A 27,641-nucleotide genomic window follows, 5' to 3' on the forward strand; every position below is an offset into this window, starting at 1 on the left:
GAGGCAACTAGCTGTGCAAAAAAAAGACAGCCTGGCGGCCGGCTGTTGCAGTGTTGCCCTCTCAGGCAACACTGAGTGACTGACTGAGCCTCACCGTCTTATATAAAGTTCAGACGGAACTTTGCACGTGTCATAGTGGAGCCCTCAGGATTCCAGAGCCAGCTTTCTGACATCATAATGGGGCCTCAGAGATAAAAGCCTGGGCCCAGGCAGTGTTGGTCAGTGCTGCTCAGCAGGCAGCACTGGACTGGACTGGATTACAGCTGATACAAGGTGTGAAGGAACAAGGGGTGGCTGTGGGCATGCACTTGCTGCCGCTGCCAGTGTTTATCTGCATGGCAGCAGGGCATTTGGGCGTTGCCAGGAAGGCGTTTTTATGTAGATTCCTCCTCTTTCAGCACTGCATTGTGGTGCAAGCAAAAGAAGCAAATCCTGTCTGGCTTCCTCTCCGGCCTTTATTCACCTCCCGTGTAGCTGTGAGTGTGTGAGCCTGCAGGGCCCCATGGAATTGCCTAGAAGTAGGCTGAATCGCTGCAAGGGCTGAACAGCAGTATCGGGCAGGCTCGGGCAACGCGCGGCCCGTTCGGGTTATCGCTTCTCGGCCTTTTGGCTAAGATCAAGTGTAGTATCTGTTCTTATCAGATCTGTTCTTATCAGTTTAATATCTGATACGTCCCCTATCTGGGGACCATATATTAAATGGATTTTTAGAACAGGGAGATGGAAATAGAGCTTGCTCTGTCCACTCCACGCATTGACCTGGTATTGCAGTATTTCCAGGACCGGTGCACCCTTTCCTTATGTGTTGACTAAAAGCAGATTCCAAAAGTGTTTTTTGTCTTTGCTATTGTTTCTGTCTTTCTGAAGGGATCTCCCCTTTTAATCCCATTATTTCAACACCTGTTGGACAATGCATGAGTGATAATGAGCTCATTGATTAAATGCAATTAATGAATAGATTGCCACCTCTTGTTGTGTGTCGTCTGTGTTTCTGTGTTTCCGGCATTTCACATTGGAACACCTCATTCACCTTCCTTGTCTTCTCTCCGCCCTCCCTTTTAGGTAAGTTAAAGAGCTGCACCTGAGCCAGCCACTGATTGATTGATTGATTGATTGATTGATTGATTGATTGATTGATTGATTGATTGATGCAGCACAACAGTCAAATAGTGGAGTGGAGTAGGGGAACAGCAAACAGCCAATAAAGCAGCCCGCCCGCTCGCCTGCCCGCCACAATGGACCTACCTGTGTACACTAGATGGATGTGATGGAATGTACTGTCGTCCCTACATTTCAAGAAGAAGTAAGAATTGCAGTTGCAACAAAGCCTTGCTTGCCTACAAAGAGAGCAGCAATTTGGATTTGTTACTATGTTACCTAGAAGAATAACAAACTGTGCAAGGATGGAGGTTGTAGGAGCAAGGAGAAGTTGTCTGTAAAGTTGGTGGATGCCTATTTTCCATTTTGCAGTCCCTTGTCTCCCTCTTGTGGCCTCCTGGAGGCAACTAGCTGTGCAAAAAAAAGACAGCCTGGCGGCCGGCTGTTGCAGTGTTGCCCTCTCAGGCAACACTGAGTGACTGACTGAGCCTCACCGTCTTATATAAAGTTCAGACGGAACTTTGCACGTGTCATAGTGGAGCCCTCAGGATTCCAGAGCCAGCTTTCTGACATCATAATGGGGCCTCAGAGATAAAAGCCTGGGCCCAGGCAGTGTTGGTCAGTGCTGCTCAGCAGGCAGCACTGGACTGGACTGGATTACAGCTGATACAAGGTGTGAAGGAACAAGGGGTGGCTGTGGGCATGCACTTGCTGCCGCTGCCAGTGTTTATCTGCATGGCAGCAGGGCATTTGGGCGTTGCCAGGAAGGCGTTTTTATGTAGATTCCTCCTCTTTCAGCACTGCATTGTGGTGCAAGCAAAAGAAGCAAATCCTGTCTGGCTTCCTCTCCGGCCTTTATTCACCTCCCGTGTAGCTGTGAGTGTGTGAGCCTGCAGGGCCCCATGGAATTGCCTAGAAGTAGGCTGAATCGCTGCAAGGGCTGAACAGCAGTATCGGGCAGGCTCGGGCAACGCGCGGCCCGTTCGGGTTATCGCTTCTCGGCCTTTTGGCTAAGATCAAGTGTAGTATCTGTTCTTATCAGTTTAATATCTGATACGTCCCCTATCTGGGGACCATATATTAAATGGATTTTTAGAACAGGGAGATGGAAATAGAGCTTGCTCTGTCCACTCCACGCATTGACCTGGTATTGCAGTATTTCCAGGACCGGTGCACCCTTTCCTTATGTGTTGACTAAAAGCAGATTCCAAAAGTGTTTTTTGTCTTTGCTATTGTTTCTGTCTTTCTGAAGGGATCTCCCCTTTTAATCCCATTATTTCAACACCTGTTGGACAATGCATGAGTGATAATGAGCTCATTGATTAAATGCAATTAATGAATAGATTGCCACCTCTTGTTGTGTGTCGTCTGTGTTTCTGTGTTTCCGGCATTTCACATTGGAACACCTCATTCACCTTCCTTGTCTTCTCTCCGCCCTCCCTTTTAGGTAAGTTAAAGAGCTGCACCTGAGCCAGCCACTGATTGATTGATTGATTGATTGATTGATTGATTGATTGATTGATTGATTGATTGATTGATGCAGCACAACAGTCAAATAGTGGAGTGGAGTAGGGGAACAGCAAACAGCCAATAAAGCAGCCCGCCCGCTCGCCTGCCCGCCACAATGGACCTACCTGTGTACACTAGATGGATGTGATGGAATGTACTGTCGTCCCTACATTTCAAGAAGAAGTAAGAATTGCAGTTGCAACAAAGCCTTGCTTGCCTACAAAGAGAGCAGCAATTTGGATTTGTTACTATGTTACCTAGAAGAATAACAAACTGTGCAAGGATGGAGGTTGTAGGAGCAAGGAGAAGTTGTCTGTAAAGTTGGTGGATGCCTATTTTCCATTTTGCAGTCCCTTGTCTCCCTCTTGTGGCCTCCTGGAGGCAACTAGCTGTGCAAAAAAAAGACAGCCTGGCGGCCGGCTGTTGCAGTGTTGCCCTCTCAGGCAACACTGAGTGACTGACTGAGCCTCACCGTCTTATATAAAGTTCAGACGGAACTTTGCACGTGTCATAGTGGAGCCCTCAGGATTCCAGAGCCAGCTTTCTGACATCATAATGGGGCCTCAGAGATAAAAGCCTGGGCCCAGGCAGTGTTGGTCAGTGCTGCTCAGCAGGCAGCACTGGACTGGACTGGATTACAGCTGATACAAGGTGTGAAGGAACAAGGGGTGGCTGTGGGCATGCACTTGCTGCCGCTGCCAGTGTTTATCTGCATGGCAGCAGGGCATTTGGGCGTTGCCAGGAAGGCGTTTTTATGTAGATTCCTCCTCTTTCAGCACTGCATTGTGGTGCAAGCAAAAGAAGCAAATCCTGTCTGGCTTCCTCTCCGGCCTTTATTCACCTCCCGTGTAGCTGTGAGTGTGTGAGCCTGCAGGGCCCCATGGAATTGCCTAGAAGTAGGCTGAATCGCTGCAAGGGCTGAACAGCAGTATCGGGCAGGCTCGGGCAACGCGCGGCCCGTTCGGGTTATCGCTTCTCGGCCTTTTGGCTAAGATCAAGTGTAGTATCTGTTCTTATCAGTTTAATATCTGATACGTCCCCTATCTGGGGACCATATATTAAATGGATTTTTAGAACAGGGAGATGGAAATAGAGCTTGCTCTGTCCACTCCACGCATTGACCTGGTATTGCAGTATTTCCAGGACCGGTGCACCCTTTCCTTATGTGTTGACTAAAAGCAGATTCCAAAAGTGTTTTTTGTCTTTGCTATTGTTTCTGTCTTTCTGAAGGGATCTCCCCTTTTAATCCCATTATTTCAACACCTGTTGGACAATGCATGAGTGATAATGAGCTCATTGATTAAATGCAATTAATGAATAGATTGCCACCTCTTGTTGTGTGTCGTCTGTGTTTCTGTGTTTCCGGCATTTCACATTGGAACACTTCATTCACCTTCCTTGTCTTCTCTCCGCCCTCCCTTTTAGGTAAGTTAAAGAGCTGCACCTGAGCCAGCCACTGATTGATTGATTGATTGATTGATTGATTGATTGATTGATTGATGCAGCACAACAGTCAAATAGTGGAGTGGAGTAGGGGAACAGCAAACAGCCAATAAAGCAGCCCGCCCGCTCGCCTGCCCGCCACAATGGACCTACCTGTGTACACTAGATGGATGTGATGGAATGTACTGTCGTCCCTACATTTCAAGAAGAAGTAAGAATTGCAGTTGCAACAAAGCCTTGCTTGCCTACAAAGAGAGCAGCAATTTGGATTTGTTACTATGTTACCTAGAAGAATAACAAACTGTGCAAGGATGGAGGTTGTAGGAGCAAGGAGAAGTTGTCTGTAAAGTTGGTGGATGCCTATTTTCCATTTTGCAGTCCCTTGTCTCCCTCTTGTGGCCTCCTGGAGGCAACTAGCTGTGCAAAAAAAAGACAGCCTGGCGGCCGGCTGTTGCAGTGTTGCCCTCTCAGGCAACACTGAGTGACTGACTGAGCCTCACCGTCTTATATAAAGTTCAGACGGAACTTTGCACGTGTCATAGTGGAGCCCTCAGGATTCCAGAGCCAGCTTTCTGACATCATAATGGGGCCTCAGAGATAAAAGCCTGGGCCCAGGCAGTGTTGGTCAGTGCTGCTCAGCAGGCAGCACTGGACTGGACTGGATTACAGCTGATACAAGGTGTGAAGGAACAAGGGGTGGCTGTGGGCATGCACTTGCTGCCGCTGCCAGTGTTTATCTGCATGGCAGCAGGGCATTTGGGCGTTGCCAGGAAGGCGTTTTTATGTAGATTCCTCCTCTTTCAGCACTGCATTGTGGTGCAAGCAAAAGAAGCAAATCCTGTCTGGCTTCCTCTCCGGCCTTTATTCACCTCCCGTGTAGCTGTGAGTGTGTGAGCCTGCAGGGCCCCATGGAATTGCCTAGAAGTAGGCTGAATCGCTGCAAGGGCTGAACAGCAGTATCGGGCAGGCTCGGGCAACGCGCGGCCCGTTCGGGTTATCGCTTCTCGGCCTTTTGGCTAAGATCAAGTGTAGTATCTGTTCTTATCAGTTTAATATCTGATACGTCCCCTATCTGGGGACCATATATTAAATGGATTTTTAGAACAGGGAGATGGAAATAGAGCTTGCTCTGTCCACTCCACGCATTGACCTGGTATTGCAGTATTTCCAGGACCGGTGCACCCTTTCCTTATGTGTTGACTAAAAGCAGATTCCAAAAGTGTTTTTTGTCTTTGCTATTGTTTCTGTCTTTCTGAAGGGATCTCCCCTTTTAATCCCATTATTTCAACACCTGTTGGACAATGCATGAGTGATAATGAGCTCATTGATTAAATGCAATTAATGAATAGATTGCCACCTCTTGTTGTGTGTCGTCTGTGTTTCTGTGTTTCCGGCATTTCACATTGGAACACCTCATTCACCTTCCTTGTCTTCTCTCCGCCCTCCCTTTTAGGTAAGTTAAAGAGCTGCACCTGAGCCAGCCACTGATTGATTGATTGATTGATTGATTGATTGATTGATTGATGCAGCACAACAGTCAAATAGTGGAGTGGAGTAGGGGAACAGCAAACAGCCAATAAAGCAGCCCGCCCGCTCGCCTGCCCGCCACAATGGACCTACCTGTGTACACTAGATGGATGTGATGGAATGTACTGTCGTCCCTACATTTCAAGAAGAAGTAAGAATTGCAGTTGCAACAAAGCCTTGCTTGCCTACAAAGAGAGCAGCAATTTGGATTTGTTACTATGTTACCTAGAAGAATAACAAACTGTGCAAGGATGGAGGTTGTAGGAGCAAGGAGAAGTTGTCTGTAAAGTTGGTGGATGCCTATTTTCCATTTTGCAGTCCCTTGTCTCCCTCTTGTGGCCTCCTGGAGGCAACTAGCTGTGCAAAAAAAAGACAGCCTGGCGGCCGGCTGTTGCAGTGTTGCCCTCTCAGGCAACACTGAGTGACTGACTGAGCCTCACCGTCTTATATAAAGTTCAGACGGAACTTTGCACGTGTCATAGTGGAGCCCTCAGGATTCCAGAGCCAGCTTTCTGACATCATAATGGGGCCTCAGAGATAAAAGCCTGGGCCCAGGCAGTGTTGGTCAGTGCTGCTCAGCAGGCAGCACTGGACTGGACTGGATTACAGCTGATACAAGGTGTGAAGGAACAAGGGGTGGCTGTGGGCATGCACTTGCTGCCGCTGCCAGTGTTTATCTGCATGGCAGCAGGGCATTTGGGCGTTGCCAGGAAGGCGTTTTTATGTAGATTCCTCCTCTTTCAGCACTGCATTGTGGTGCAAGCAAAAGAAGCAAATCCTGTCTGGCTTCCTCTCCGGCCTTTATTCACCTCCCGTGTAGCTGTGAGTGTGTGAGCCTGCAGGGCCCCATGGAATTGCCTAGAAGTAGGCTGAATCGCTGCAAGGGCTGAACAGCAGTATCGGGCAGGCTCGGGCAACGCGCGGCCCGTTCGGGTTATCGCTTCTCGGCCTTTTGGCTAAGATCAAGTGTAGTATCTGTTCTTATCAGTTTAATATCTGATACGTCCCCTATCTGGGGACCATATATTAAATGGATTTTTAGAACAGGGAGATGGAAATAGAGCTTGCTCTGTCCACTCCACGCATTGACCTGGTATTGCAGTATTTCCAGGACCGGTGCACCCTTTCCTTATGTGTTGACTAAAAGCAGATTCCAAAAGTGTTTTTTGTCTTTGCTATTGTTTCTGTCTTTCTGAAGGGATCTCCCCTTTTAATCCCATTATTTCAACACCTGTTGGACAATGCATGAGTGATAATGAGCTCATTGATTAAATGCAATTAATGAATAGATTGCCACCTCTTGTTGTGTGTCGTCTGTGTTTCTGTGTTTCCGGCATTTCACATTGGAACACCTCATTCACCTTCCTTGTCTTCTCTCCGCCCTCCCTTTTAGGTAAGTTAAAGAGCTGCACCTGAGCCAGCCACTGATTGATTGATTGATTGATTGATTGATTGATTGATTGATTGATTGATTGATTGATTGATGCAGCACAACAGTCAAATAGTGGAGTGGAGTAGGGGAACAGCAAACAGCCAATAAAGCAGCCCGCCCGCTCGCCTGCCCGCCACAATGGACCTACCTGTGTACACTAGATGGATGTGATGGAATGTACTGTCGTCCCTACATTTCAAGAAGAAGTAAGAATTGCAGTTGCAACAAAGCCTTGCTTGCCTACAAAGAGAGCAGCAACAATTTGGATTTGTTACTATGTTACCTAGAAGAATAACAAACTGTGCAAGGATGGAGGTTGTAGGAGCAAGGAGAAGTTGTCTGTAAAGTTGGTGGATGCCTATTTTCCATTTTGCAGTCCCTTGTCTCCCTCTTGTGGCCTCCTGGAGGCAACTAGCTGTGCAAAAAAAAGACAGCCTGGCGGCCGGCTGTTGCAGTGTTGCCCTCTCAGGCAACACTGAGTGACTGACTGAGCCTCACCGTCTTATATAAAGTTCAGACGGAACTTTGCACGTGTCATAGTGGAGCCCTCAGGATTCCAGAGCCAGCTTTCTGACATCATAATGGGGCCTCAGAGATAAAAGCCTGGGCCCAGGCAGTGTTGGTCAGTGCTGCTCAGCAGGCAGCACTGGACTGGACTGGATTACAGCTGATACAAGGTGTGAAGGAACAAGGGGTGGCTGTGGGCATGCACTTGCTGCCGCTGCCAGTGTTTATCTGCATGGCAGCAGGGCATTTGGGCGTTGCCAGGAAGGCGTTTTTATGTAGATTCCTCCTCTTTCAGCACTGCATTGTGGTGCAAGCAAAAGAAGCAAATCCTGTCTGGCTTCCTCTCCGGCCTTTATTCACCTCCCGTGTAGCTGTGAGTGTGTGAGCCTGCAGGGCCCCATGGAATTGCCTAGAAGTAGGCTGAATCGCTGCAAGGGCTGAACAGCAGTATCGGGCAGGCTCGGGCAACGCGCGGCCCGTTCGGGTTATCGCTTCTCGGCCTTTTGGCTAAGATCAAGTGTAGTATCTGTTCTTATCAGTTTAATATCTGATACGTCCCCTATCTGGGGACCATATATTAAATGGATTTTTAGAACAGGGAGATGGAAATAGAGCTTGCTCTGTCCACTCCACGCATTGACCTGGTATTGCAGTATTTCCAGGACCGGTGCACCCTTTCCTTATGTGTTGACTAAAAGCAGATTCCAAAAGTGTTTTTTGTCTTTGCTATTGTTTCTGTCTTTCTGAAGGGATCTCCCCTTTTAATCCCATTATTTCAACACCTGTTGGACAATGCATGAGTGATAATGAGCTCATTGATTAAATGCAATTAATGAATAGATTGCCACCTCTTGTTGTGTGTCGTCTGTGTTTCTGTGTTTCCGGCATTTCACATTGGAACACCTCATTCACCTTCCTTGTCTTCTCTCCGCCCTCCCTTTTAGGTAAGTTAAAGAGCTGCACCTGAGCCAGCCACTGATTGATTGATTGATTGATTGATTGATTGATTGATTGATTGATTGATTGATTGATGCAGCACAACAGTCAAATAGTGGAGTGGAGTAGGGGAACAGCAAACAGCCAATAAAGCAGCCCGCCCGCTCGCCTGCCCGCCACAATGGACCTACCTGTGTACACTAGATGGATGTGATGGAATGTACTGTCGTCCCTACATTTCAAGAAGAAGTAAGAATTGCAGTTGCAACAAAGCCTTGCTTGCCTACAAAGAGAGCAGCAATTTGGATTTGTTACTATGTTACCTAGAAGAATAACAAACTGTGCAAGGATGGAGGTTGTAGGAGCAAGGAGAAGTTGTCTGTAAAGTTGGTGGATGCCTATTTTCCATTTTGCAGTCCCTTGTCTCCCTCTTGTGGCCTCCTGGAGGCAACTAGCTGTGCAAAAAAAAGACAGCCTGGCGGCCGGCTGTTGCAGTGTTGCCCTCTCAGGCAACACTGAGTGACTGACTGAGCCTCACCGTCTTATATAAAGTTCAGACGGAACTTTGCACGTGTCATAGTGGAGCCCTCAGGATTCCAGAGCCAGCTTTCTGACATCATAATGGGGCCTCAGAGATAAAAGCCTGGGCCCAGGCAGTGTTGGTCAGTGCTGCTCAGCAGGCAGCACTGGACTGGACTGGATTACAGCTGATACAAGGTGTGAAGGAACAAGGGGTGGCTGTGGGCATGCACTTGCTGCCGCTGCCAGTGTTTATCTGCATGGCAGCAGGGCATTTGGGCGTTGCCAGGAAGGCGTTTTTATGTAGATTCCTCCTCTTTCAGCACTGCATTGTGGTGCAAGCAAAAGAAGCAAATCCTGTCTGGCTTCCTCTCCGGCCTTTATTCACCTCCCGTGTAGCTGTGAGTGTGTGAGCCTGCAGGGCCCCATGGAATTGCCTAGAAGTAGGCTGAATCGCTGCAAGGGCTGAACAGCAGTATCGGGCAGGCTCGGGCAACGCGCGGCCCGTTCGGGTTATCGCTTCTCGGCCTTTTGGCTAAGATCAAGTGTAGTATCTGTTCTTATCAGTTTAATATCTGATACGTCCCCTATCTGGGGACCATATATTAAATGGATTTTTAGAACAGGGAGATGGAAATAGAGCTTGCTCTGTCCACTCCACGCATTGACCTGGTATTGCAGTATTTCCAGGACCGGTGCACCCTTTCCTTATGTGTTGACTAAAAGCAGATTCCAAAAGTGTTTTTTGTCTTTGCTATTGTTTCTGTCTTTCTGAAGGGATCTCCCCTTTTAATCCCATTATTTCAACACCTGTTGGACAATGCATGAGTGATAATGAGCTCATTGATTAAATGCAATTAATGAATAGATTGCCACCTCTTGTTGTGTGTCGTCTGTGTTTCTGTGTTTCCGGCATTTCACATTGGAACACCTCATTCACCTTCCTTGTCTTCTCTCCGCCCTCCCTTTTAGGTAAGTTAAAGAGCTGCACCTGAGCCAGCCACTTGATTGATTGATTGATTGATTGATTGATTGATTGATTGATTGATTGATGCAGCACAACAGTCAAATAGTGGAGTGGAGTAGGGGAACAGCAAACAGCCAATAAAGCAGCCCGCCCGCTCGCCTGCCCGCCACAATGGACCTACCTGTGTACACTAGATGGATGTGATGGAATGTACTGTCGTCCCTACATTTCAAGAAGAAGTAAGAATTGCAGTTGCAACAAAGCCTTGCTTGCCTACAAAGAGAGCAGCAATTTGGATTTGTTACTATGTTACCTAGAAGAATAACAAACTGTGCAAGGATGGAGGTTGTAGGAGCAAGGAGAAGTTGTCTGTAAAGTTGGTGGATGCCTATTTTCCATTTTGCAGTCCCTTGTCTCCCTCTTGTGGCCTCCTGGAGGCAACTAGCTGTGCAAAAAAAAGACAGCCTGGCGGCCGGCTGTTGCAGTGTTGCCCTCTCAGGCAACACTGAGTGACTGACTGAGCCTCACCGTCTTATATAAAGTTCAGACGGAACTTTGCACGTGTCATAGTGGAGCCCTCAGGATTCCAGAGCCAGCTTTCTGACATCATAATGGGGCCTCAGAGATAAAAGCCTGGGCCCAGGCAGTGTTGGTCAGTGCTGCTCAGCAGGCAGCACTGGACTGGACTGGATTACAGCTGATACAAGGTGTGAAGGAACAAGGGGTGGCTGTGGGCATGCACTTGCTGCTGCTGCCAGTGTTTATCTGCATGGCAGCAGGGCATTTGGGCGTTGCCAGGAAGGCGTTTTTATGTAGATTCCTCCTCTTTCAGCACTGCATTGTGGTGCAAGCAAAAGAAGCAAATCCTGTCTGGCTTCCTCTCCGGCCTTTATTCACCTCCCGTGTAGCTGTGAGTGTGTGAGCCTGCAGGGCCCCATGGAATTGCCTAGAAGTAGGCTGAATCGCTGCAAGGGCTGAACAGCAGTATCGGGCAGGCTCGGGCAACGCGCGGCCCGTTCGGGTTATCGCTTCTCGGCCTTTTGGCTAAGATCAAGTGTAGTATCTGTTCTTATCAGTTTAATATCTGATACGTCCCCTATCTGGGGACCATATATTAAATGGATTTTTAGAACAGGGAGATGGAAATAGAGCTTGCTCTGTCCACTCCACGCATTGACCTGGTATTGCAGTATTTCCAGGACCGGTGCACCCTTTCCTTATGTGTTGACTAAAAGCAGATTCCAAAAGTGTTTTTTGTCTTTGCTATTGTTTCTGTCTTTCTGAAGGGATCTCCCCTTTTAATCCCATTATTTCAACACCTGTTGGACAATGCATGAGTGATAATGAGCTCATTGATTAAATGCAATTAATGAATAGATTGCCACCTCTTGTTGTGTGTCGTCTGTGTTTCTGTGTTTCCGGCATTTCACATTGGAACACCTCATTCACCTTCCTTGTCTTCTCTCCGCCCTCCCTTTTAGGTAAGTTAAAGAGCTGCACCTGAGCCAGCCACTGATTGATTGATTGATTGATTGATTGATTGATTGATTGATTGATTGATTGATTGATTGATTGATGCAGCACAACAGTCAAATAGTGGAGTGGAGTAGGGGAACAGCAAACAGCCAATAAAGCAGCCCGCCCGCTCGCCTGCCCGCCACAATGGACCTACCTGTGTACACTAGATGGATGTGATGGAATGTACTGTCGTCCCTACATTTCAAGAAGAAGTAAGAATTGCAGTTGCAACAAAGCCTTGCTTGCCTACAAAGAGAGCAGCAATTTGGATTTGTTACTATGTTACCTAGAAGAATAACAAACTGTGCAAGGATGGAGGTTGTAGGAGCAAGGAGAAGTTGTCTGTAAAGTTGGTGGATGCCTATTTTCCATTTTGCAGTCCCTTGTCTCCCTCTTGTGGCCTCCTGGAGGCAACTAGCTGTGCAAAAAAAAGACAGCCTGGCGGCCGGCTGTTGCAGTGTTGCCCTCTCAGGCAACACTGAGTGACTGACTGAGCCTCACCGTCTTATATAAAGTTCAGACGGAACTTTGCACGTGTCATAGTGGAGCCCTCAGGATTCCAGAGCCAACTTTCTGACATCATAATGGGGCCTCAGAGATAAAAGCCTGGGCCCAGGCAGTGTTGGTCAGTGCTGCTCAGCAGGCAGCACTGGACTGGACTGGATTACAGCTGATACAAGGTGTGAAGGAACAAGGGGTGGCTGTGGGCATGCACTTGCTGCCGCTGCCAGTGTTTATCTGCATGGCAGCAGGGCATTTGGGCGTTGCCAGGAAGGCGTTTTTATGTAGATTCCTCCTCTTTCAGCACTGCATTGTGGTGCAAGCAAAAGAAGCAAATCCTGTCTGGCTTCCTCTCCGGCCTTTATTCACCTCCCGTGTAGCTGTGAGTGTGTGAGCCTGCAGGGCCCCATGGAATTGCCTAGAAGTAGGCTGAATCGCTGCAAGGGCTGAACAGCAGTATCGGGCAGGCTCGGGCAACGCGCGGCCCGTTCGGGTTATCGCTTCTCGGCCTTTTGGCTAAGATCAAGTGTAGTATCTGTTCTTATCAGTTTAATATCTGATACGTCCCCTATCTGGGGACCATATATTAAATGGATTTTTAGAACAGGGAGATGGAAATAGAGCTTGCTCTGTCCACTCCACGCATTGACCTGGTATTGCAGTATTTCCAGGACCGGTGCACCCTTTCCTTATGTGTTGACTAAAAGCAGATTCCAAAAGTGTTTTTTGTCTTTGCTATTGTTTCTGTCTTTCTGAAGGGATCTCCCCTTTTAATCCCATTATTTCAACACCTGTTGGACAATGCATGAGTGATAATGAGCTCATTGATTAAATGCAATTAATGAATAGATTGCCACCTCTTGTTGTGTGTCGTCTGTGTTTCTGTGTTTCCGGCATTTCACATTGGAACACCTCATTCACCTTCCTTGTCTTCTCTCCGCCCTCCCTTTTAGGTAAGTTAAAGAGCTGCACCTGAGCCAGCCACTGATTGATTGATTGATTGATTGATTGATTGATTGATTGATGCAGCACAACAGTCAAATAGTGGAGTGGAGTAGGGGAACAGCAAACAGCCAATAAAGCAGCCCGCCCGCTCGCCTGCCCGCCACAATGGACCTACCTGTGTACACTAGATGGATGTGATGGAATGTACTGTCGTCCCTACATTTCAAGAAGAAGTAAGAATTGCAGTTGCAACAAAGCCTTGCTTGCCTACAAAGAGAGCAGCAATTTGGATTTGTTACTATGTTACCTAGAAGAATAACAAACTGTGCAAGGATGGAGGTTGTAGGAGCAAGGAGAAGTTGTCTGTAAAGTTGGTGGATGCCTATTTTCCATTTTGCAGTCCCTTGTCTCCCTCTTGTGGCCTCCTGGAGGCAACTAGCTGTGCAAAAAAAAGACAGCCTGGCGGCCGGCTGTTGCAGTGTTGCCCTCTCAGGCAACACTGAGTGACTGACTGAGCCTCACCGTCTTATATAAAGTTCAGACGGAACTTTGCACGTGTCATAGTGGAGCCCTCAGGATTCCAGAGCCAGCTTTCTGACATCATAATGGGGCCTCAGAGATAAAAGCCTGGGCCCAGGCAGTGTTGGTCAGTGCTGCTCAGCAGGCAGCACTGGACTGGACTGGATTACAGCTGATACAAGGTGTGAAGGAACAAGGGGTGGCTGTGGGCATGCACTTGCTGCCGCTGCCAGTGTTTATCTGCATGGCAGCAGGGCATTTGGGCGTTGCCAGGAAGGCGTTTTTATGTAGATTCCTCCTCTTTCAGCACTGCATTGTGGTGCAAGCAAAAGAAGCAAATCCTGTCTGGCTTCCTCTCCGGCCTTTATTCACCTCCCGTGTAGCTGTGAGTGTGTGAGCCTGCAGGGCCCCATGGAATTGCCTAGAAGTAGGCTGAATCGCTGCAAGGGCTGAACAGCAGTATCGGGCAGGCTCGGGCAACGCGCGGCCCGTTCGGGTTATCGCTTCTCGGCCTTTTGGCTAAGATCAAGTGTAGTATCTGTTCTTATCAGTTTAATATCTGATACGTCCCCTATCTGGGGACCATATATTAAATGGATTTTTAGAACAGGGAGATGGAAATAGAGCTTGCTCTGTCCACTCCACGCATTGACCTGGTATTGCAGTATTTCCAGGACCGGTGCACCCTTTCCTTATGTGTTGACTAAAAGCAGATTCCAAAAGTGTTTTTTGTCTTTGCTATTGTTTCTGTCTTTCTGAAGGGATCTCCCCTTTTAATCCCATTATTTCAGCACCTGTTGGACAATGCATGAGTGATAATGAGCTCATTGATTAAATGCAATTAATGAATAGATTGCCACCTCTTGTTGTGTGTCGTCTGTGTTTCTGTGTTTCCGGTATTTCACATTGGAACACCTCATTCACCTTCCTTGTCTTCTCTCCGCCCTCCCTTTTAGGTAAGTTAAAGAGCTGCACCTGAGCCAGCCACTGATTGATTGATTGATTGATTGATTGATTGATGCAGCACAACAGTCAAATAGTGGAGTGGAGTAGGGGAACAGCAAACAGCCAATAAAGCAGCCCGCCCGCTCGCCTGCCCGCCACAATGGACCTACCTGTGTACACTAGATGGATGTGATGGAATGTACTGTCGTCCCTACATTTCAAGAAGAAGTAAGAATTGCAGTTGCAACAAAGCCTTGCTTGCCTACAAAGAGAGCAGCAATTTGGATTTGTTACTATGTTACCTAGAAGAATAACAAACTGTGCAAGGATGGAGGTTGTAGGAGCAAGGAGAAGTTGTCTGTAAAGTTGGTGGATGCCTATTTTCCATTTTGCAGTCCCTTGTCTCCCTCTTGTGGCCTCCTGGAGGCAACTAGCTGTGCAAAAAAAAGACAGCCTGGCGGCCGGCTGTTGCAGTGTTGCCCTCTCAGGCAACACTGAGTGACTGACTGAGCCTCACCGTCTTATATAAAGTTCAGACGGAACTTTGCACGTGTCATAGTGGAGCCCTCAGGATTCCAGAGCCAGCTTTCTGACATCATAATGGGGCCTCAGAGATAAAAGCCTGGGCCCAGGCAGTGTTGGTCAGTGCTGCTCAGCAGGCAGCACTGGACTGGACTGGATTACAGCTGATACAAGGTGTGAAGGAACAAGGGGTGGCTGTGGGCATGCACTTGCTGCCGCTGCCAGTGTTTATCTGCATGGCAGCAGGGCATTTGGGCGTTGCCAGGAAGGCATTTTTATGTAGATTCCTCCTCTTTCAGCACTGCATTGTGGTGCAAGCAAAAGAAGCAAATCCTGTCTGGCTTCCTCTCCGGCCTTTATTCACCTCCCGTGTAGCTGTGAGTGTGTGAGCCTGCAGGGCCCCATGGAATTGCCTAGAAGTAGGCTGAATCGCTGCAAGGGCTGAACAGCAGTATCGGGCAGGCTCGGGCAACGCGCGGCCCGTTCGGGTTATCGCTTCTCGGCCTTTTGGCTAAGATCAAGTGTAGTATCTGTTCTTATCAGTTTAATATCTGATACGTCCCCTATCTGGGGACCATATATTAAATGGATTTTTAGAACAGGGAGATGGAAATAGAGCTTGCTCTGTCCACTCCACGCATTGACCTGGTATTGCAGTATTTCCAGGACCGGTGCACCCTTTCCTTATGTGTTGACTAAAAGCAGATTCCAAAAGTGTTTTTTGTCTTTGCTATTGTTTCTGTCTTTCTGAAGGGATCTCCCCTTTTAATCCCATTATTTCAACACCTGTTGGACAATGCATGAGTGATAATGAGCTCATTGATTAAATGCAATTAATGAATAGATTGCCACCTCTTGTTGTGTGTCGTCTGTGTTTCTGTGTTTCCGGCATTTCACATTGGAACACCTCATTCACCTTCCTTGTCTTCTCTCCGCCCTCCCTTTTAGGTAAGTTAAAGAGCTGCACCTGAGCCAGCCACTGATTGATTGATTGATTGATTGATTGATTGATTGATTGATTGATTGATTGATGCAGCACAACAGTCAAATAGTGGAGTGGAGTAGGGGAACAGCAAACAGCCAATAAAGCAGCCCGCCCGCTCGCCTGCCCGCCACAATGGACCTACCTGTGTACACTAGATGGATGTGATGGAATGTACTGTCGTCCCTACATTTCAAGAAGAAGTAAGAATTGCAGTTGCAACAAAGCCTTGCTTGCCTACAAAGAGAGCAGCAATTTGGATTTGTTACTATGTTACCTAGAAGAATAACAAACTGTGCAAGGATGGAGGTTGTAGGAGCAAGGAGAAGTTGTCTGTAAAGTTGGTGGATGCCTATTTTCCATTTTGCAGTCCCTTGTCTCCCTCTTGTGGCCTCCTGGAGGCAACTAGCTGTGCAAAAAAAAGACAGCCTGGCGGCCGGCTGTTGCAGTGTTGCCCTCTCAGGCAACACTGAGTGACTGACTGAGCCTCACCGTCTTATATAAAGTTCAGACGGAACTTTGCACGTGTCATAGTGGAGCCCTCAGGATTCCAGAGCCAGCTTTCTGACATCATAATGGGGCCTCAGAGATAAAAGCCTGGGCCCAGGCAGTGTTGGTCAGTGCTGCTCAGCAGGCAGCACTGGACTGGACTGGATTACAGCTGATACAAGGTGTGAAGGAACAAGGGGTGGCTGTGGGCATGCACTTGCTGCCGCTGCCAGTGTTTATCTGCATGGCAGCAGGGCATTTGGGCGTTGCCAGGAAGGCGTTTTTATGTAGATTCCTCCTCTTTCAGCACTGCATTGTGGTGCAAGCAAAAGAAGCAAATCCTGTCTGGCTTCCTCTCCGGCCTTTATTCACCTCCCGTGTAGCTGTGAGTGTGTGAGCCTGCAGGGCCCCATGGAATTGCCTAGAAGTAGGCTGAATCGCTGCAAGGGCTGAACAGCAGTATCGGGCAGGCTCGGGCAACGCGCGGCCCGTTCGGGTTATCGCTTCTCGGCCTTTTGGCTAAGATCAAGTGTAGTATCTGTTCTTATCAGTTTAATATCTGATACGTCCCCTATCTGGGGACCATATATTAAATGGATTTTTAGAACAGGGAGATGGAAATAGAGCTTGCTCTGTCCACTCCACGCATTGACCTGGTATTGCAGTATTTCCAGGACCGGTGCACCCTTTCCTTATGTGTTGACTAAAAGCAGATTCCAAAAGTGTTTTTTGTCTTTGCTATTGTTTCTGTCTTTCTGAAGGGATCTCCCCTTTTAATCCCATTATTTCAACACCTGTTGGACAATGCATGAGTGATAATGAGCTCATTGATTAAATGCAATTAATGAATAGATTGCCACCTCTTGTTGTGTGTCGTCTGTGTTTCTGTGTTTCCGGCATTTCACATTGGAACACCTCATTCACCTTCCTTGTCTTCTCTCCGCCCTCCCTTTTAGGTAAGTTAAAGAGCTGCACCTGAGCCAGCCACTGATTGATTGATTGATTGATTGATTGATTGATTGATGCAGCACAACAGTCAAATAGTGGAGTGGAGTAGGGGAACAGCAAACAGCCAATAAAGCAGCCCGCCCGCTCGCCTGCCCGCCACAATGGACCTACCTGTGTACACTAGATGGATGTGATGGAATGTACTGTCGTCCCTACATTTCAAGAAGAAGTAAGAATTGCAGTTGCAACAAAGCCTTGCTTGCCTACAAAGAGAGCAGCAATTTGGATTTGTTACTATGTTACCTAGAAGAATAACAAACTGTGCAAGGATGGAGGTTGTAGGAGCAAGGAGAAGTTGTCTGTAAAGTTGGTGGATGCCTATTTTCCATTTTGCAGTCCCTTGTCTCCCTCTTGTGGCCTCCTGGAGGCAACTAGCTGTGCAAAAAAAAGACAGCCTGGCGGCCGGCTGTTGCAGTGTTGCCCTCTCAGGCAACACTGAGTGACTGACTGAGCCTCACCGTCTTATATAAAGTTCAGACGGAACTTTGCACGTGTCATAGTGGAGCCCTCAGGATTCCAGAGCCAGCTTTCTGACATCATAATGGGGCCTCAGAGATAAAAGCCTGGGCCCAGGCAGTGTTGGTCAGTGCTGCTCAGCAGGCAGCACTGGACTGGACTGGATTACAGCTGATACAAGGTGTGAAGGAACAAGGGGTGGCTGTGGGCATGCACTTGCTGCCGCTGCCAGTGTTTATCTGCATGGCAGCAGGGCATTTGGGCGTTGCCAGGAAGGCGTTTTTATGTAGATTCCTCCTCTTTCAGCACTGCATTGTGGTGCAAGCAAAAGAAGCAAATCCTGTCTGGCTTCCTCTCCGGCCTTTATTCACCTCCCGTGTAGCTGTGAGTGTGTGAGCCTGCAGGGCCCCATGGAATTGCCTAGAAGTAGGCTGAATCGCTGCAAGGGCTGAACAGCAGTATCGGGCAGGCTCGGGCAACGCGCGGCCCGTTCGGGTTATCGCTTCTCGGCCTTTTGGCTAAGATCAAGTGTAGTATCTGTTCTTATCAGTTTAATATCTGATACGTCCCCTATCTGGGGACCATATATTAAATGGATTTTTAGAACAGGGAGATGGAAATAGAGCTTGCTCTGTCCACTCCACGCATTGACCTGGTATTGCAGTATTTCCAGGACCGGTGCACCCTTTCCTTATGTGTTGACTAAAAGCAGATTCCAAAAGTGTTTTTTGTCTTTGCTATTGTTTCTGTCTTTCTGAAGGGATCTCCCCTTTTAATCCCATTATTTCAACACCTGTTGGACAATGCATGAGTGATAATGAGCTCATTGATTAAATGCAATTAATGAATAGATTGCCACCTCTTGTTGTGTGTCGTCTGTGTTTCTGTGTTTCCGGCATTTCACATTGGAACACCTCATTCACCTTCCTTGTCTTCTCTCCGCCCTCCCTTTTAGGTAAGTTAAAGAGCTGCACCTGAGCCAGCCACTTGATTGATTGATTGATTGATTGATTGATTGATTGATTGATTGATGCAGCACAACAGTCAAATAGTGGAGTGGAGTAGGGGAACAGCAAACAGCCAATAAAGCAGCCCGCCCGCTCGCCTGCCCGCCACAATGGACCTACCTGTGTACACTAGATGGATGTGATGGAATGTACTGTCGTCCCTACATTTCAAGAAGAAGTAAGAATTGCAGTTGCAACAAAGCCTTGCTTGCCTACAAAGAGAGCAGCAATTTGGATTTGTTACTATGTTACCTAGAAGAATAACAAACTGTGCAAGGATGGAGGTTGTAGGAGCAAGGAGAAGTTGTCTGTAAAGTTGGTGGATGCCTATTTTCCATTTTGCAGTCCCTTGTCTCCCTCTTGTGGCCTCCTGGAGGCAACTAGCTGTGCAAAAAAAAGACAGCCTGGCGGCCGGCTGTTGCAGTGTTGCCCTCTCAGGCAACACTGAGTGACTGACTGAGCCTCACCGTCTTATATAAAGTTCAGACGGAACTTTGCACGTGTCATAGTGGAGCCCTCAGGATTCCAGAGCCAGCTTTCTGACATCATAATGGGGCCTCAGAGATAAAAGCCTGGGCCCAGGCAGTGTTGGTCAGTGCTGCTCAGCAGGCAGCACTGGACTGGACTGGATTACAGCTGATACAAGGTGTGAAGGAACAAGGGGTGGCTGTGGGCATGCACTTGCTGCCGCTGCCAGTGTTTATCTGCATGGCAGCAGGGCATTTGGGCGTTGCCAGGAAGGCGTTTTTATGTAGATTCCTCCTCTTTCAGCACTGCATTGTGGTGCAAGCAAAAGAAGCAAATCCTGTCTGGCTTCCTCTCCGGCCTTTATTCACCTCCCGTGTAGCTGTGAGTGTGTGAGCCTGCAGGGCCCCATGGAATTGCCTAGAAGTAGGCTGAATCGCTGCAAGGGCTGAACAGCAGTATCGGGCAGGCTCGGGCAACGCGCGGCCCGTTCGGGTTATCGCTTCTCGGCCTTTTGGCTAAGATCAAGTGTAGTATCTGTTCTTATCAGTTTAATATCTGATACGTCCCCTATCTGGGGACCATATATTAAATGGATTTTTAGAACAGGGAGATGGAAATAGAGCTTGCTCTGTCCACTCCACGCATTGACCTGGTATTGCAGTATTTCCAGGACCGGTGCACCCTTTCCTTATGTGTTGACTAAAAGCAGATTCCAAAAGTGTTTTTTGTCTTTGCTATTGTTTCTGTCTTTCTGAAGGGATCTCCCCTTTTAATCCCATTATTTCAACACCTGTTGGACAATGCATGAGTGATAATGAGCTCATTGATTAAATGCAATTAATGAATAGATTGCCACCTCTTGTTGTGTGTCGTCTGTGTTTCTGTGTTTCCGGCATTTCACATTGGAACACCTCATTCACCTTCCTTGTCTTCTCTCCGCCCTCCCTTTTAGGTAAGTTAAAGAGCTGCACCTGAGCCAGCCACTAATTGATTGATTGATTGATTGATTGATTGATTGATTGATTGATTGATTGATTGATGCAGCACAACAGTCAAATAGTGGAGTGGAGTAGGGGAACAGCAAACAGCCAATAAAGCAGCCCGCCCGCTCGCCTGCCCGCCACAATGGACCTACCTGTGTACACTAGATGGATGTGATGGAATGTACTGTCGTCCCTACATTTCAAGAAGAAGTAAGAATTGCAGTTGCAACAAAGCCTTGCTTGCCTACAAAGAGAGCAGCAATTTGGATTTGTTACTATGTTACCTAGAAGAATAACAAACTGTGCAAGGATGGAGGTTGTAGGAGCAAGGAGAAGTTGTCTGTAAAGTTGGTGGATGCCTATTTTCCATTTTGCAGTCCCTTGTCTCCCTCTTGTGGCCTCCTGGAGGCAACTAGCTGTGCAAAAAAAAGACAGCCTGGCGGCCGGCTGTTGCAGTGTTGCCCTCTCAGGCAACACTGAGTGACTGACTGAGCCTCACCGTCTTATATAAAGTTCAGACGGAACTTTGCACGTGTCATAGTGGAGCCCTCAGGATTCCAGAGCCAGCTTTCTGACATCATAATGGGGCCTCAGAGATAAAAGCCTGGGCCCAGGCAGTGTTGGTCAGTGCTGCTCAGCAGGCAGCACTGGACTGGACTGGATTACAGCTGATACAAGGTGTGAAGGAACAAGGGGTGGCTGTGGGCATGCACTTGCTGCCGCTGCCAGTGTTTATCTGCATGGCAGCAGGGCATTTGGGCGTTGCCAGGAAGGCGTTTTTATGTAGATTCCTCCTCTTTCAGCACTGCATTGTGGTGCAAGCAAAAGAAGCAAATCCTGTCTGGCTTCCTCTCCGGCCTTTATTCACCTCCCGTGTAGCTGTGAGTGTGTGAGCCTGCAGGGCCCCATGGAATTGCCTAGAAGTAGGCTGAATCGCTGCAAGGGCTGAACAGCAGTATCGGGCAGGCTCGGGCAACGCGCGGCCCGTTCGGGTTATCGCTTCTCGGCCTTTTGGCTAAGATCAAGTGTAGTATCTGTTCTTATCAGTTTAATATCTGATACGTCCCCTATCTGGGGACCATATATTAAATGGATTTTTAGAACAGGGAGATGGAAATAGAGCTTGCTCTGTCCACTCCACGCATTGACCTGGTATTGCAGTATTTCCAGGACCGGTGCACCCTTTCCTTATGTGTTGACTAAAAGCAGATTCCAAAAGTGTTTTTTGTCTTTGCTATTGTTTCTGTCTTTCTGAAGGGATCTCCCCTTTTAATCCCATTATTTCAACACCTGTTGGACAATGCATGAGTGATAATGAGCTCATTGATTAAATGCAATTAATGAATAGATTGCCACCTCTTGTTGTGTGTCGTCTGTGTTTCTGTGTTTCCGGCATTTCACATTGGAACACCTCATTCACCTTCCTTGTCTTCTCTCCGCCCTCCCTTTTAGGTAAGTTAAAGAGCTGCACCTGAGCCAGCCACTGATTGATTGATTGATTGATTGATTGATTGATTGATTGATTGATTGATTGCAGCACAACAGTCAAATAGTGGAGTGGAGTAGGGGAACAGCAAACAGCCAATAAAGCAGCCCGCCCGCTCGCCTGCCCGCCACAATGGACCTACCTGTGTACACTAGATGGATGTGATGGAATGTACTGTCGTCCCTACATTTCAAGAAGAAGTAAGAATTGCAGTTGCAACAAAGCCTTGCTTGCCTACAAAGAGAGCAGCAATTTGGATTTGTTACTATGTTACCTAGAAGAATAACAAACTGTGCAAGGATGGAGGTTGTAGGAGCAAGGAGAAGTTGTCTGTAAAGTTGGTGGATGCCTATTTTCCATTTTGCAGTCCCTTGTCTCCCTCTTGTGGCCTCCTGGAGGCAACTAGCTGTGCAAAAAAAAGACAGCCTGGCGGCCGGCTGTTGCAGTGTTGCCCTCTCAGGCAACACTGAGTGACTGACTGAGCCTCACCGTCTTATATAAAGTTCAGACGGAACTTTGCACGTGTCATAGTGGAGCCCTCAGGATTCCAGAGCCAGCTTTCTGACATCATAATGGGGCCTCAGAGATAAAAGCCTGGGCCCAGGCAGTGTTGGTCAGTGCTGCTCAGCAGGCAGCACTGGACTGGACTGGATTACAGCTGATACAAGGTGTGAAGGAACAAGGGGTGGCTGTGGGCATGCACTTGCTGCCGCTGCCAGTGTTTATCTGCATGGCAGCAGGGCATTTGGGCGTTGCCAGGAAGGCGTTTTTATGTAGATTCCTCCTCTTTCAGCACTGCATTGTGGTGCAAGCAAAAGAAGCAAATCCTGTCTGGCTTCCTCTCCGGCCTTTATTCACCTCCCGTGTAGCTGTGAGTGTGTGAGCCTGCAGGGCCCCATGGAATTGCCTAGAAGTAGGCTGAATCGCTGCAAGGGCTGAACAGCAGTATCGGGCAGGCTCGGGCAACGCGCGGCCCGTTCGGGTTATCGCTTCTCGGCCTTTTGGCTAAGATCAAGTGTAGTATCTGTTCTTATCAGTTTAATATCTGATACGTCCCCTATCTGGGGACCATATATTAAATGGATTTTTAGAACAGGGAGATGGAAATAGAGCTTGCTCTGTCCACTCCACGCATTGACCTGGTATTGCAGTATTTCCAGGACCGGTGCACCCTTTCCTTATGTGTTGACTAAAAGCAGATTCCAAAAGTGTTTTTTGTCTTTGCTATTGTTTCTGTCTTTCTGAAGGGATCTCCCCTTTTAATCCCATTATTTCAACACCTGTTGGACAATGCATGAGTGATAATGAGCTCATTGATTAAATGCAATTAATGAATAGATTGCCACCTCTTGTTGTGTGTCGTCTGTGTTTCTGTGTTTCCGGCATTTCACATTGGAACACCTCATTCACCTTCCTTGTCTTCTCTCCGCCCTCCCTTTTAGGTAAGTTAAAGAGCTGCACCTGAGCCAGCCACTGATTGATTGATTGATTGATTGATTGATTGATTGATTGATTGATTGATTGATTGATGCAGCACAACAGTCAAATAGTGGAGTGGAGTAGGGGAACAGCAAACAGCCAATAAAGCAGCCCGCCCGCTCGCCTGCCCGCCACAATGGACCTACCTGTGTACACTAGATGGATGTGATGGAATGTACTGTCGTCCCTACATTTCAAGAAGAAGTAAGAATTGCAGTTGCAACAAAGCCTTGCTTGCCTACAAAGAGAGCAGCAATTTGGATTTGTTACTATGTTACCTAGAAGAATAACAAACTGTGCAAGGATGGAGGTTGTAGGAGCAAGGAGAAGTTGTCTGTAAAGTTGGTGGATGCCTATTTTCCATTTTGCAGTCCCTTGTCTCCCTCTTGTGGCCTCCTGGAGGCAACTAGCTGTGCAAAAAAAAGACAGCCTGGCGGCCGGCTGTTGCAGTGTTGCCCTCTCAGGCAACACTGAGTGACTGACTGAGCCTCACCGTCTTATATAAAGTTCAGACGGAACTTTGCACGTGTCATAGTGGAGCCCTCAGGATTCCAGAGCCAGCTTTCTGACATCATAATGGGGCCTCAGAGATAAAAGCCTGGGCCCAGGCAGTGTTGGTCAGTGCTGCTCAGCAGGCAGCACTGGACTGGACTGGATTACAGCTGATACAAGGTGTGAAGGAACAAGGGGTGGCTGTGGGCATGCACTTGCTGCCGCTGCCAGTGTTTATCTGCATGGCAGCAGGGCATTTGGGCGTTGCCAGGAAGGCGTTTTTATGTAGATTCCTCCTCTTTCAGCACTGCATTGTGGTGCAAGCAAAAGAAGCAAATCCTGTCTGGCTTCCTCTCCGGCCTTTATTCACCTCCCGTGTAGCTGTGAGTGTGTGAGCCTGCAGGGCCCCATGGAATTGCCTAGAAGTAGGCTGAATCGCTGCAAGGGCTGAACAGCAGTATCGGGCAGGCTCGGGCAACGCGCGGCCCGTTCGGGTTATCGCTTCTCGGCCTTTTGGCTAAGATCAAGTGTAGTATCTGTTCTTATCAGTTTAATATCTGATACGTCCCCTATCTGGGGACCATATATTAAATGGATTTTTAGAACAGGGAGATGGAAATAGAGCTTGCTCTGTCCACTCCACGCATTGACCTGGTATTGCAGTATTTCCAGGACCGGTGCACCCTTTCCTTATGTGTTGACTAAAAGCAGATTCCAAAAGTGTTTTTTGTCTTTGCTATTGTTTCTGTCTTTCTGAAGGGATCTCCCCTTTTAATCCCATTATTTCAACACCTGTTGGACAATGCATGAGTGATAATGAGCTCATTGATTAAATGCAATTAATGAATAGATTGCCACCTCTTGTTGTGTGTCGTCTGTGTTTCTGTGTTTCCGGCATTTCACATTGGAACACCTCATTCACCTTCCTTGTCTTCTCTCCGCCCTCCCTTTTAGGTAAGTTAAAGAGCTGCACCTGAGCCAGCCACTGATTGATTGATTGATTGATTGATTGATTGATTGATTGATTGATTGATTGATTGATGCAGCACAACAGTCAAATAGTGGAGTGGAGTAGGGGAACAGCAAACAGCCAATAAAGCAGCCCGCCCGCTCGCCTGCCCGCCACAATGGACCTACCTGTGTACACTAGATGGATGTGATGGAATGTACTGTCGTCCCTACATTTCAAGAAGAAGTAAGAATTGCAGTTGCAACAAAGCCTTGCTTGCCTACAAAGAGAGCAGCAATTTGGATTTGTTACTATGTTACCTAGAAGAATAACAAACTGTGCAAGGATGGAGGTTGTAGGAGCAAGGAGAAGTTGTCTGTAAAGTTGGTGGATGCCTATTTTCCATTTTGCAGTCCCTTGTCTCCCTCTTGTGGCCTCCTGGAGGCAACTAGCTGTGCAAAAAAAAGACAGCCTGGCGGCCGGCTGTTGCAGTGTTGCCCTCTCAGGCAACACTGAGTGACTGACTGAGCCTCACCGTCTTATATAAAGTTCAGACGGAACTTTGCACGTGTCATAGTGGAGCCCTCAGGATTCCAGAGCCAGCTTTCTGACATCATAATGGGGCCTCAGAGATAAAAGCCTGGGCCCAGGCAGTGTTGGTCAGTGCTGCTCAGCAGGCAGCACTGGACTGGACTGGATTACAGCTGATACAAGGTGTGAAGGAACAAGGGGTGGCTGTGGGCATGCACTTGCTGCCGCTGCCAGTGTTTATCTGCATGGCAGCAGGGCATTTGGGCGTTGCCAGGAAGGCGTTTTTATGTAGATTCCTCCTCTTTCAGCACTGCATTGTGGTGCAAGCAAAAGAAGCAAATCCTGTCTGGCTTCCTCTCCGGCCTTTATTCACCTCCCGTGTAGCTGTGAGTGTGTGAGCCTGCAGGGCCCCATGGAATTGCCTAGAAGTAGGCTGAATCGCTGCAAGGGCTGAACAGCAGTATCGGGCAGGCTCGGGCAACGCGCGGCCCGTTCGGGTTATCGCTTCTCGGCCTTTTGGCTAAGATCAAGTGTAGTATCTGTTCTTATCAGTTTAATATCTGATACGTCCCCTATCTGGGGACCATATATTAAATGGATTTTTAGAACAGGGAGATGGAAATAGAGCTTGCTCTGTCCACTCCACGCATTGACCTGGTATTGCAGTATTTCCAGGACCGGTGCACCCTTTCCTTATGTGTTGACTAAAAGCAGATTCCAAAAGTGTTTTTTGTCTTTGCTATTGTTTCTGTCTTTCTGAAGGGATCTCCCCTTTTAATCCCATTATTTCAACACCTGTTGGACAATGCATGAGTGATAATGAGCTCATTGATTAAATGCAATTAATGAATAGATTGCCACCTCTTGTTGTGTGTCGTCTGTGTTTCTGTGTTTCCGGCATTTCACATTGGAACACCTCATTCACCTTCCTTGTCTTCTCTCCGCCCTCCCTTTTAGGTAAGTTAAAGAGCTGCACCTGAGCCAGCCACTGATTGATTGATTGATTGATTGATTGATTGATTGATTGATTGATTGATTGATGCAGCACAACAGTCAAATAGTGGAGTGGAGTAGGGGAACAGCAAACAGCCAATAAAGCAGCCCGCCCGCTCGCCTGCCCGCCACAATGGACCTACCTGTGTACACTAGATGGATGTGATGGAATGTACTGTCGTCCCTACATTTCAAGAAGAAGTAAGAATTGCAGTTGCAACAAAGCCTTGCTTGCCTACAAAGAGAGCAGCAATTTGGATTTGTTACTATGTTACCTAGAAGAATAACAAACTGTGCAAGGATGGAGGTTGTAGGAGCAAGGAGAAGTTGTCTGTAAAGTTGGTGGATGCCTATTTTCCATTTTGCAGTCCCTTGTCTCCCTCTTGTGGCCTCCTGGAGGCAACTAGCTGTGCAAAAAAAAGACAGCCTGGCGGCCGGCTGTTGCAGTGTTGCCCTCTCAGGCAACACTGAGTGACTGACTGAGCCTCACCGTCTTATATAAAGTTCAGACGGAACTTTGCACGTGTCATAGTGGAGCCCTCAGGATTCCAGAGCCAGCTTTCTGACATCATAATGGGGCCTCAGAGATAAAAGCCTGGGCCCAGGCAGTGTTGGTCAGTGCTGCTCAGCAGGCAGCACTGGACTGGACTGGATTACAGCTGATACAAGGTGTGAAGGAACAAGGGGTGGCTGTGGGCATGCACTTGCTGCCGCTGCCAGTGTTTATCTGCATGGCAGCAGGGCATTTGGGCGTTGCCAGGAAGGCGTTTTTATGTAGATTCCTCCTCTTTCAGCACTGCATTGTGGTGCAAGCAAAAGAAGCAAATCCTGTCTGGCTTCCTCTCCGGCCTTTATTCACCTCCCGTGTAGCTGTGAGTGTGTGAGCCTGCAGGGCCCCATGGAATTGCCTAGAAGTAGGCTGAATCGCTGCAAGGGCTGAACAGCAGTATCGGGCAGGCTCGGGCAACGCGCGGCCCGTTCGGGTTATCGCTTCTCGGCCTTTTGGCTAAGATCAAGTGTAGTATCTGTTCTTATCAGTTTAATATCTGATACGTCCCCTATCTGGGGACCATATATTAAATGGATTTTTAGAACAGGGAGATGGAAATAGAGCTTGCTCTGTCCACTCCACGCATTGACCTGGTATTGCAGTATTTCCAGGACCGGTGCACCCTTTCCTTATGTGTTGACTAAAAGCAGATTCCAAAAGTGTTTTTTGTCTTTGCTATTGTTTCTGTCTTTCTGAAGGGATCTCCCCTTTTAATCCCATTATTTCAACACCTGTTGGACAATGCATGAGTGATAATGAGCTCATTGATTAAATGCAATTAATGAATAGATTGCCACCTCTTGTTGTGTGTCGTCTGTGTTTCTGTGTTTCCGGCATTTCACATTGGAACACCTCATTCACCTTCCTTGTCTTCTCTCCG

General features: G+C 47.8%; 18 non-coding genes and 1 pseudogene across 18 annotated transcripts; all 19 read left to right on the plus strand.

Annotated features, from left to right (window-relative positions):
- Window positions 1-590: 590 nt before the first annotated feature.
- On the plus strand, window positions 591-796 carry LOC142684771 (U2 spliceosomal RNA; annotated as a pseudogene).
- Window positions 797-2,088: 1,292 nt separating this feature from the next.
- On the plus strand, window positions 2,089-2,279 carry LOC142684711 (U2 spliceosomal RNA). The gene has a single exon (XR_012854309.1). It is a non-coding gene; the product is annotated as a U2 spliceosomal RNA (small nuclear RNA).
- Window positions 2,280-3,575: 1,296 nt separating this feature from the next.
- Window positions 3,576-3,766, plus strand: LOC142684712 (U2 spliceosomal RNA). Its single transcript, XR_012854310.1, has one exon. It is a non-coding gene; the product is annotated as a U2 spliceosomal RNA (small nuclear RNA).
- Window positions 3,767-5,046: 1,280 nt separating this feature from the next.
- Window positions 5,047-5,237, plus strand: LOC142684713 (U2 spliceosomal RNA). The gene has a single exon (XR_012854311.1). It is a non-coding gene; the product is annotated as a U2 spliceosomal RNA (small nuclear RNA).
- A 1,276-nt stretch (window positions 5,238-6,513) lies between these two features.
- On the plus strand, window positions 6,514-6,704 carry LOC142684714 (U2 spliceosomal RNA). The gene has a single exon (XR_012854312.1). It is a non-coding gene; the product is annotated as a U2 spliceosomal RNA (small nuclear RNA).
- Window positions 6,705-8,003: 1,299 nt separating this feature from the next.
- Window positions 8,004-8,194, plus strand: LOC142684715 (U2 spliceosomal RNA). Its single transcript, XR_012854313.1, has one exon. It is a non-coding gene; the product is annotated as a U2 spliceosomal RNA (small nuclear RNA).
- A 1,292-nt stretch (window positions 8,195-9,486) lies between these two features.
- Window positions 9,487-9,677, plus strand: LOC142684716 (U2 spliceosomal RNA). The gene has a single exon (XR_012854314.1). It is a non-coding gene; the product is annotated as a U2 spliceosomal RNA (small nuclear RNA).
- Window positions 9,678-10,962: 1,285 nt separating this feature from the next.
- LOC142684717 (U2 spliceosomal RNA) lies at window positions 10,963-11,153 on the plus strand. The gene has a single exon (XR_012854315.1). It is a non-coding gene; the product is annotated as a U2 spliceosomal RNA (small nuclear RNA).
- Window positions 11,154-12,453: 1,300 nt separating this feature from the next.
- On the plus strand, window positions 12,454-12,644 carry LOC142684718 (U2 spliceosomal RNA). The gene has a single exon (XR_012854316.1). It is a non-coding gene; the product is annotated as a U2 spliceosomal RNA (small nuclear RNA).
- Window positions 12,645-13,920: 1,276 nt separating this feature from the next.
- On the plus strand, window positions 13,921-14,111 carry LOC142684720 (U2 spliceosomal RNA). The gene has a single exon (XR_012854318.1). It is a non-coding gene; the product is annotated as a U2 spliceosomal RNA (small nuclear RNA).
- A 1,268-nt stretch (window positions 14,112-15,379) lies between these two features.
- On the plus strand, window positions 15,380-15,570 carry LOC142684722 (U2 spliceosomal RNA). Its single transcript, XR_012854319.1, has one exon. It is a non-coding gene; the product is annotated as a U2 spliceosomal RNA (small nuclear RNA).
- Window positions 15,571-16,858: 1,288 nt separating this feature from the next.
- LOC142684723 (U2 spliceosomal RNA) lies at window positions 16,859-17,049 on the plus strand. The gene has a single exon (XR_012854320.1). It is a non-coding gene; the product is annotated as a U2 spliceosomal RNA (small nuclear RNA).
- A 1,272-nt stretch (window positions 17,050-18,321) lies between these two features.
- On the plus strand, window positions 18,322-18,512 carry LOC142684724 (U2 spliceosomal RNA). The gene has a single exon (XR_012854321.1). It is a non-coding gene; the product is annotated as a U2 spliceosomal RNA (small nuclear RNA).
- Window positions 18,513-19,793: 1,281 nt separating this feature from the next.
- On the plus strand, window positions 19,794-19,984 carry LOC142684725 (U2 spliceosomal RNA). Its single transcript, XR_012854322.1, has one exon. It is a non-coding gene; the product is annotated as a U2 spliceosomal RNA (small nuclear RNA).
- Window positions 19,985-21,276: 1,292 nt separating this feature from the next.
- LOC142684727 (U2 spliceosomal RNA) lies at window positions 21,277-21,467 on the plus strand. The gene has a single exon (XR_012854324.1). It is a non-coding gene; the product is annotated as a U2 spliceosomal RNA (small nuclear RNA).
- Window positions 21,468-22,752: 1,285 nt separating this feature from the next.
- LOC142684728 (U2 spliceosomal RNA) lies at window positions 22,753-22,943 on the plus strand. Its single transcript, XR_012854325.1, has one exon. It is a non-coding gene; the product is annotated as a U2 spliceosomal RNA (small nuclear RNA).
- A 1,292-nt stretch (window positions 22,944-24,235) lies between these two features.
- On the plus strand, window positions 24,236-24,426 carry LOC142684729 (U2 spliceosomal RNA). The gene has a single exon (XR_012854326.1). It is a non-coding gene; the product is annotated as a U2 spliceosomal RNA (small nuclear RNA).
- Window positions 24,427-25,718: 1,292 nt separating this feature from the next.
- LOC142684730 (U2 spliceosomal RNA) lies at window positions 25,719-25,909 on the plus strand. The gene has a single exon (XR_012854327.1). It is a non-coding gene; the product is annotated as a U2 spliceosomal RNA (small nuclear RNA).
- A 1,288-nt stretch (window positions 25,910-27,197) lies between these two features.
- LOC142684731 (U2 spliceosomal RNA) lies at window positions 27,198-27,388 on the plus strand. The gene has a single exon (XR_012854328.1). It is a non-coding gene; the product is annotated as a U2 spliceosomal RNA (small nuclear RNA).
- Window positions 27,389-27,641: the final 253 nt, after the last annotated feature.

The sequence above is a fragment of the Rhinoderma darwinii genome (genome assembly GCF_050947455.1).
Source record: "Rhinoderma darwinii isolate aRhiDar2 chromosome 5 unlocalized genomic scaffold, aRhiDar2.hap1 SUPER_5_unloc_10, whole genome shotgun sequence".
NCBI classification, from domain to species: domain Eukaryota; kingdom Metazoa; phylum Chordata; class Amphibia; order Anura; family Rhinodermatidae; genus Rhinoderma; species Rhinoderma darwinii.